Below are 9772 nucleotides of genomic sequence, written 5' to 3'. Positions count from 1 at the left end.
TAAGTCCAGGTTTCATTGTGTTCTCTCCACCATCTTCCACACTGTAGCGGTAAGCAGAAGAACAGACAGTCATTGAGGGATACACCTGAACTCACACACACACACACACACACACACACACACACACACACACACACACACACACACACACACACACACACACACACACACACACACACACACCAAAACATACCAACACAAACACACACACACACACACACACACACACACACACACACACACACACACACACACACACACACACACACACACACACACACACACACACACAGTCTATATATAACTTAGTCCAAGTGGTGGTCAGAATGTTTGTCTTAACTAGCCTGATAACTCCAACATGTCTGATATGAACATTGACATAAACCCTCTACATACTTGAGTTTCTCCAGTCTGCAGTGTGGATCCTCCAGTCCAGCAGAGAGCAGTCTGACTCCTGAGTCTCCTGGGTGATTGTAGCTCAGGTCCAGCTCTCTCAGGTGTGAGGGGTTTGACTTCAGAGCTGAGACCAGAGAAGCACAGCCTTCCTCTGTGACTAGACAGCCTGACAGCCTGCAAAGAGTCAAATCATATTAAAAACACACTGCTATTCTTTGGTGGTCAAAATAGTGGAAGTATATTTTTTCAACATTTTCATTCATGCCAGTGTCCTGAAACCTATGGAGGACTAAAAGTGCCACAATTAAATAAATAAATACACCATTAAATAATTACTTAAATGTGTCATTAATTAATTAAAATTAGAATTAAATACATAAATGTGTAATTAAATGTATCATTAATTAATTCAAATACCGATTCATTTTATGTAAAATACATATATAATTATTTCACTATTTACATTTACATTTCATGATCCTGCATTGCAGTGATTCATGAATTACTTAAAACTGTCAAACTGACCCATCAAAGTCAGTGGGCGGGGCTAACGCGAATCTAGTCTGATCCATTGCTTTGGTCTGAAGTAGAGTAGGCCAACCTGGATAGAGACAATGGAGGATCTCCGTGAACTTTCCAGGGAGTTGGTTAGAGACATTTTAAACTTAGCAGAGGATGTAGAAGCAGGACCTGCTGACCCAGAGCATGTAGCTAGTAAAGCAGAGGAACTTATTGAAGGTGAATAGCGCCACCCAGTGTATTGGAATGTGTTCAGTAGCTCTGCATCAATCCATTATCCGGAATTGATTTGTCTTGGCTTGATGCAGAGGGTAACCAATCAGGCGTTAGGTTCCGCCTACCAACTTTTGATGGGTCAGTTTGACAGTTTTAAGTAATTCATGAATCACTGCAATGCAGGATCATGAAATGTAAATGTAAATAGTGAAATAATTATATATGTATTTTACATAAAATGAATCGGTATTTGAATTAATTAATGATACATTTAATTACACATTTATGTATTTAATTCTAATTTTAATTAATTAATGACACATTTAAGTAATTATTTAATGGTGTATTTATTTATTTAATTGTGGCACTTTTAGTCCTCCATAGAAACCTGCCATATATATATTATTATATATATATTTTTTAGAAAAAATCATAATATTGTGTGTAGAGAGAAAAATGTATAGTTCAAATATTTGAGTAGACTGACCAGAGCAGTTTAAAAAGCATTATCATTTACATTACATTTTAGTCATTTAGCAGACGCTCTTATCCAGAGCGACTTTGTCACGCTCTGGGGACTCTGTTATGTTGAGCCAGGGTGTGTAGAGTCTATGTTTTGTTTTTCTATGTTCAGGATCTAGTTCATTGTGTTTCTATGTTGGCCGGGGTGGTTCTCAGTCAGAGGCAACGTGAATCAGCTGTTGCTTGTTGTCTCTGATTGAGACCATACTTAGGCAGCCGTTTGGGCATTTGTGTTGGTGGGATCTTGTTCCGTGTTGGTTTGTGTATGTAACCAAGGACTTCACGTATCGTTTTGTTGTTTTTGTTTGTGTGGTGAATAATAATAAAAGATGTTTGCATTCCACGCTGAGCGTTGGTCCACTCCTTCTGACGAGCGTGACAGCCTTACATGAGCAATTAGTGTTAAGTGCCTTGCTCAAGGGCACATCGACAGATTTTTCACCTAGTCAGCTCGGGGATTAGAACCAGAAACCTTTCAGTTACTGGCACAACGCTCTTAACCACTAAGCTACCTGCCGCCCCTATCAGTCAAAAGACAGACAGTGAGGTATCAGATTTAGATTGTATTGAGTATACAGTCCACAATATATCTATTTTGACAGTGAAGATAACATTTTAAATGTGGCTCTATACTCCAGCATTTTGGATTTGAGATCAAATGTTTCATATGAGGTGACAGTATATAATGTCACCTTTTATTTGAGGGTATTTTAATACATATCTGTTTCACCATTTAGAAAATGAAAGCACTTTATGTATCTAGTCCCCCTATTTGAAGAAGTCATAAGTATTCTGACCAATTCACTTATAGTGTATTAAAATAGTCAAGGTTTAGTATTTGGTCCCAAACTCGTTGGTTGCATTTGCAGTTTGTTTTGGTTGTGTTTTGGGTTATGTTTTGCCCGATAGTAACTGAATGGTGGATGATGACTGGAGTAATTTTCTGTCTAAGTGAGTAGATAACATGTTTCTAAATACTACTAAATTAATCCTGATGATGACATGATTAAGAAAAATCATGAATGAATCATGAATAATAATGAGTGAGAAAGTTACAGAGGCTACAACAAAACATGCTAACCTCTCACCATTACCAATAACAGAGGGGGTATGATCCTTGTTCCTCTGTAACTTTCTCATTCATCATCATTCACGATTCATTAATGATTATTCATAATCATGGTAGCATCCACATGAATGTAGAAGTGTTCAGAAACATCTTCTATTCTTACTGACAATACAAGTGAAGTGACTCCAAAATGACAGGACATTATTCACCATTCAGTTTCTATTGGGGAAAACATCATCCAAAACACAACCAAGACAAACTGCAAATGTTTTCAACAAGTTTGTAGAATCACAAGCTTGATGTAATCACTGTGGGTAAGGAATATGGGACCAAATACTAAACTTATGACTACTTTAATACAATATAAGTGAATATGTCCAAATTATTAAGACTTTTTCAAATGGGAGAACTAGATACATAAAGTGATTTCATTTCTAAACAGTAACACAGATATGTATGAAAATACTCTCAAATAAAAGGTGACATTATATACTGTCACCTAATATGAAACATTATATCTCAAATCCAAAATGCTGGAGCATAGCACCAAATGTAAAACTGTAAGCTTCACTGTCCAAAAACATATGGTGTGGACTATGTGTGCCTGGTAAACACATGTGGATCTGGTGAACAGTTATCACTTGTTGACCAACTACAGGAATACTGACCTCAGAGTCTCCAGTTTACAATGGGGATTCCCCAGTCCAGCAGAGAGCAGCTTCACTCCTGAATCCTTCAGGTCATTGTTACTCAGGTCCAGCTCTCTCAGGTGTGAGGGGTTTGACTTCAGAGCTGAGACCAGAGAAGCACAGCCTTCCTCTGTGACTCCACATACTGACAGCCTGCAAAGATTCAAATCATATTAAAACCACACTGATATTCTTTGGTGGTGAAAATATATTTTTTAAACATTTTCAGATACATCAGAGTCCTGAAACCTGCCATATCTATTCATATATGTATATATACACTATCAGTCAAAAGTTTGACACACCTACTCATTCAAGTTTTTGTTTTGTTGTTTTTAAAACTATTTTTTACATTGTAGAATAACAGTGAAGACATCAAAACTATGAAATAACACATATGGAATCATGTAGTAACCAAAAAAAGTGTTAAACAAATCAAAATATATTTGAGATTTGAGATTCTTCAAATAGCCACCCTTTGCCTTGATAACAGCTTTGCACACTCTTGGCATTCTCTCAACCAGCTTCATGAGGTAGTCACCTGGAATGCATTTCAATTAACAGGTGTGCCTTCTTAAAAGTTAATTTGTGGAATTTCTTTCCTTCTTAATGCATTTGAGCCAATCAGTTGTGTTATGACAAGGTAGGGGGGGTATACAGAAGATAGCCCTATTTGGTAAAAGACCAAGTCCATATTATGTCAAGAACAGCTCAAATAAGCAAAGAGAAATGACAGTCCATCATTACTTTAAGACATGATGTTCATTCAATAAGGAACATTTCAAGAACTTTTAAAGTTTCTTCAAGTGCAGTCGCAAAAAATATCAAGCACTATGATGAAACTGGCTCTCATGAGGACCGCCACAGGAATGGAAGACCCAAAGTTACCTCTGCTGCAGAGGATAAGTTCATCAGAGTTACCAGCCTCAGAAATTGCAGCCCAAATAAATTCTTCACAGAGTTCAAGTAACAGACACATCTCTACATCAACTGTTCAGAGGGGACTGTGTGAATCAAGCCTTCATGGTCGAATTGCTGCAAAGAAACCACTACTAAAGGACACCAATAATAAAAAGAGACGTGCTTGGGCCAAGAAACATGAGCAATGGACATTAGACCTGTGGACATTTGTCCTTTGGCCTGGAGTCCAAATTTGAGATTGTTGGTTCCAACCGCCGTGTCTTTGTGAGAAGTGGTGTGGGTGAACGGATGATCTCGGCATGTGTAGTTCCCACCGTAAAGCACGGAGGAGGAGGTGTTATGGTGTGGGGGTGCTTTGCTGGTGACACTGACTGTGATTTATTTAGAATTTAACCAGCATGGCTACCACAGCCTTCTGCAGCGATACGCCATCCCATCTGGTTTGGGCTTAGTGGGACTATAATTTGTTTTTCAACAGGACAATGACCCAACACACCTTCAGGCTGTGTAAGGGCTATTCTACCAAGAAGGAGAGTGATGGAGTGCTGCATCAGATGACATGGCCTCCACAATCACCCGACCTCAACCCAATTGAGATGGTTTGGGATGAGTCGGACGGCAGAGTGAAGGAAAAGCAGCCAACAAGTGCTCAGCATATGTGGGAACTCCTTCAAGACTGTTGGAAAAGCATTCCAGGTGAAGCTGGTTGAGAGAATATCAAGAGTGTGCAAAGCTGTCATCAAGGCAAAGGGTGGCTATTTGAAGAATTTCAAATATATTTTCATTTGTTTAACACTTTTTTGGTTACTACATGATTTCATATGTGTTATTTCATAGTTTTAATGTCTTCACTATTATTTTACAATGTAAAAATTGTAAAAATAAAGAAAAACCCTTGAATGAGTAGATGTGTCCAAACTTTTGACAGATACTGTATATATAAATGAATTAATGTATCATTATTAACAGTATATAACATGTTTCTAAACACTATTCAATTAATCCTTGTGTGTGTGTGTGTGTGTGTGTCTCCAGTGTGTGTGTGTCTGTCCAGAATGTGTGTGTGTGTCCAGTGTGTGTGTGTGTGTGTCCAGTGTGTGTGTGTGTGTGTGTGTGTATCCTGTGTGTGTGTGTTCATTGAGTGATACAGGAATACTGACCTCAGAGTCTCCAGTTTACAGTGGGGATTCCCCAGTCCAGCAGAGAGCAGCTTCACTCCTGAATCCTTCAGGTCATTGTTACTCAGATCCAGCTCTCTCAGGTGTGAGGGGTTTGACTTCAGAGCTGAGGCCAGAGAAGCACAGCCTTCCTCTGTGAATAGACAGCCTGACAGCCTGACAAAGAGTCAAATCATATTAAAACCACACTGCTATTCGTTGGTGTTGAGTCATTTTCTTTCTAAGTGAGTAGATAACATGATTCTAAACACTACTAAAGTAATCCTGATGATGCCATGATTGAGAAGGATCATGAATGAATCATGAATAATAATGAGTGAGAAAGTTACAGAGGCTACAACAAAATACGCTAACCTCTCACCATTACCTTCAAATAAAAGGTGACATTGTATAATGAAACATTCTATCTGAAATCCAAAATGCTGGAGCATAGCACCAAATTTAAATCTGTAAGCTTCACTGTCCAAACACATATGGTGTGGACTATGTGTGCCTGGTAAACACATGTGGATCTGGTGAACAGTTATCACTTGTTGACCAACTACAGGAATACTGACCTCAGAGTCTCCAGTTTACAGTGGGGATTCTCCAGGACAGCAGAGAGCAGCTTCAATCCCGAATCCTTCATGACATTGTTACTCAGATCCAGCTCTCTCAGGTGTGAGGGGTTTGACTTCAGAGCTGAGGCCAGAGAAGCACAGCCTTCCTCTGTGAGTCCACAGAATGAGAGCCTGCAAAGACATCATCATGATTTCACAAACACACTGTTAAGTTAACACCAGTAGTGTAGAAGGACAATGGCAGATGCATTTGGTTTATTCTCTTAAACAACATATATATTAATCTTCTGTCTCCTAGAATTGCATGGTCATATTGTTATACTAATGTGAACACCAATGCACTGATTCAGTAAGTTTTTCAATTTAATATTATACATTATATACATATTATAATACATATATTTCTCTAAACTGAATATTTCTTCCTGATGATTAGAACTTAAATGTCATTTTATATACTCACAGAGCAGCTCTGGAGGCTTTGACCACTGGCAGCAGCCTTAGAAGACCTTCCTCTGATCTGGAGTATTTCTTCGGGTCAAACACATCCAGCTCCTTTTCTGAAGTCAGCAACACAAAGACCAGAGCTGACCACTGTGCAGGTGACAGTACTTCTTCTGGGAGACTTCCTGATCTCAGGAAGCTTTGGATCTCCTCCACTAGAGAATGGTCATTCAGTTCATTCAGACAGTGGAACAGATTGATGCACCTCTCTGGAGAGGGATTTTCTCTGATCTTCTCCTTGATGTACTTGACTGTTTCTTCATGGCTCTGTGAGCTGCTTCTTGTCTTTGTCAGTAGACCTCGTAAGTACTTCTGATTGGACTCCAGTGAGAGGCCCAGAAGGAAGCGGAGGAACAGGTCCAGGTTTCCCGTCTCACTTTGTAAGGCTTTATCCACAGCACTCTTGTAGACAGTAACTTCAGTAACTTGAGGTTCGGCCATTAGATTCTCATTGTTGTTGATGAATGAGAGGAACACATATACAGCAGCCAGAAACTCCTGAATGCTCAGATGCACAAAGCAGTACACCTTGTCCTGGTACAGCCCACATTCCTCTTTAAAGAGCTGTGTGCACAATCCTGAGTACACTGAGGCTTCATTGACATCAATGCCAGCCTCTTTCAGGTCTTCTTCATAGAAAATCAGATTGCCATTCATAAGCTGTTGAAAAGCCAGTTTTCCCAGTGACAGAATGATCTCTTCATTCCAGTGTGGACCTGTCTCTTCTTTCCCAAGATACTTTTCATTCTTCTGTTTGGTATGAAACACCACAAGGTGTGAGTACATCTCAGTCAGAGTCTTGGGCATCTCTTATCTCTGGTCTGTACTCAACATGTTTTCAAGGACTGTTGCAGAAATCCAACAGAAGACTGGAATGTGGCACATGATGTGGAGGCTCCTTGATGTCTTTATGTGTGAGATGATTCTGCTGGCCAGGTCCTCATCACTGAATCTCTTCCTGAAGTACTCCTCCTTCTGTGGGTCATTGAACCCTCGCACCTCTGTCACCTGGTCAACACACACTGAAGGGATCTTATTGGCTGCTGCAGGTCGGGTAGTTATCCAGAGGAGAGCAGAGGGAAGCAGATTTCCCTTGATGAGATTTGTCAGCAGAACATCCACTGAGGTTGACTCTGTGACGTCACAACAGATCTTGTTCTTCTGGAAGTCTAGGGGCAGTCGGCACTCATCCAGACCATCAAAGATGAACAGAACTTTGTACTTGTCGTAGTTGGAGATTCTTGACTCTTTGGTTTCCATTGAGAAGTGATTGAGAAGTGCAATCAAAGTGTGTTTTTCCTTTTTCATCAAATTCAGCTCCCGAAAGGGAATGCAAATACAAATTGGACATCCTGATTTGCTTTTCCTTCAGCCCAGTCCAGAATGAACTTCTGCACAGAGACTGTTTTTCCAATGCCAGCGACTCCCTTTGTCAGCACAGTTCTGATAAGTTTGTCTTGTCCAGTTAAGGGTTTGAAGATGTCGTTACATTTGATTGCAGTCTCTGGTCTTGCTTGTTTCCTGGTTGTTGTCTCAATCTGTCTCAGCTCATGTTCAGTATTGACCTCTCCTGTTCCACCCTCTGTGATGTAGAGCTCTGTGTAGATGTTATTGAGAAGTGTTGGGTTTCCTTGTTTAGCGATCCCCTCAAATACACATTGAAACTTCTTCTTTAGATTAGATTTGAGTTCACGTTGGCAAATCACAGCAAGCTCATCTGAATGAAGAAATAACACAGAGGATATTAATATTACGTCTGATTTAAAGCCTACAGTATTCTAGGACTGTTATGACATTTTAAATTATAATAATTATTTAGCTCAACTGACTGTATAAATGTTTTCATAATGCATTACTCTCTCTCTCTCTCTCTCTATCTCTCTCTCTCTCTCTCTCTCTCTCCTCTGTCTCTCCTCTTCTCTCTGTCTAAATGAATCAACACAACACATCCCTGCTGCTACTTGATGAGGTCACTAGGTGTTGTGTTAAGGCTGCTACAATATCATTGAGTTACACAGCTACTTTAGCTGTACTTTAGCTACAGCTTTTAAATGTTCTAAAATAGCATTCAACATGAGGCAGACAGCTCTTACTTTTCTCCAGTGTGTCAGTAAGCTCCTTCTGGTTCATTTTCCTCAGGACGTGCAGTGTGATCTTCAGAGCCCCCTCTCTGGCACTGCTCTCCTGCTTCTCATCTTCAGCATCCACCACTTCCTTATCCTGCTTCTGACTCTCAAAGCCTTCTGGGAGTTCTGGACTAAGAATCCTCTTGAACATCTTCAGCTCGTTCTTCACAAATGTTATAATATTCTCTTCAAGCAACTGAAATAAATCAAGTATATAAGTTAAGCAAGAGACTAAATGCTTTCTCATTAACACATGAATGAATGATTGACAGATCAACTTTACTTGAGGTAAACAAAAACAAATGTACATAACAGGACCACATACACTGAATATGGAGGCCAGGTCTGTTTGATGACTCTGGGAAGACTGACCACTGAGAATCTCTGACTCTGATCTCTCCTGTTGGTTTCTGGGGACAAAACATCAGATTACATCTCCTCATCCAGGGAGTGCACACACACTCACACACACACACACACACACACACACACACACACACACACACACACACACAGGGAGGGAATGTAGTGTTTGTTTAATATTGTTTAAGGACTATGAAAATTGAAAAAAGGTTTAGCATATGGATTATGAAAACAACAAAAATAAATGGTAAAATGGGAGATGAGAAATGACTAGAGACAGTGTTGTTTAACTCACTGACCATGACCCATGAGTTCTTCTTACCTTTGTTCAGTAGAAAAGGCTCCCTTTCTAAACATTATAGGATGACCCATAGACCGGTCACTCTTCATGGACACACAGCTGGGTACATGGGAGGCTGGTCTTTCCTGCTTGATTGGACTTCAACACAACAGAGACAAACATTATGTCTCTCATCTACTCTGAACTCAGATGGGAAAACAAGAGTTTCATTCCAAAACGCTATATATCCATTTTCAGAAATGTTTGTAAATTAGCTTTTATAGTTTAAAGAAATTATGAAAGAGATTGGTGTGTTTTTTCATCATCTAGTCATGGTATGGGGTTGTTCAATGACAGACATGTATTTGTTTAAAATCTATCACTTGATGGTTTCATTTCAGAGAGACAAATAATCATGTTTTTGTGTAA

General features: G+C 39.6%; 1 pseudogene across 1 annotated transcript in view; it reads right to left on the bottom strand.

Moving 5' to 3' along the window:
* Window positions 1–8777, bottom strand: part of LOC311123330 (NLR family CARD domain-containing protein 3-like) — a 12028-nt pseudogene extending 3251 nt beyond the window's left edge. Inside the window, exons 1-4 of the transcript XR_014615152.1 lie at window positions 8668–8777; window positions 6542–8291; window positions 397–566; window positions 1–41 (exon numbers count right to left, since the gene is read on the bottom strand). The exon at window positions 1–41 is cut by the window's left edge and continues 6 nt beyond it. The product of XR_014615152.1 is annotated as an NLR family CARD domain-containing protein 3-like (transcript). The remainder of the gene's footprint in view (window positions 42–396; window positions 567–6541; window positions 8292–8667) is intronic.
* Between the last annotated feature and the right edge of the window lie 995 nt (window positions 8778–9772).

This window comes from Coregonus lavaretus, assembly GCF_964263955.1.
Source record: "Coregonus lavaretus genome assembly, contig: HAP1_SCAFFOLD_293, whole genome shotgun sequence".
NCBI classification, from domain to species: domain Eukaryota; kingdom Metazoa; phylum Chordata; class Actinopteri; order Salmoniformes; family Salmonidae; genus Coregonus; species Coregonus lavaretus.
This window is presented reverse-complemented; position numbering and strand designations above follow the sequence as displayed.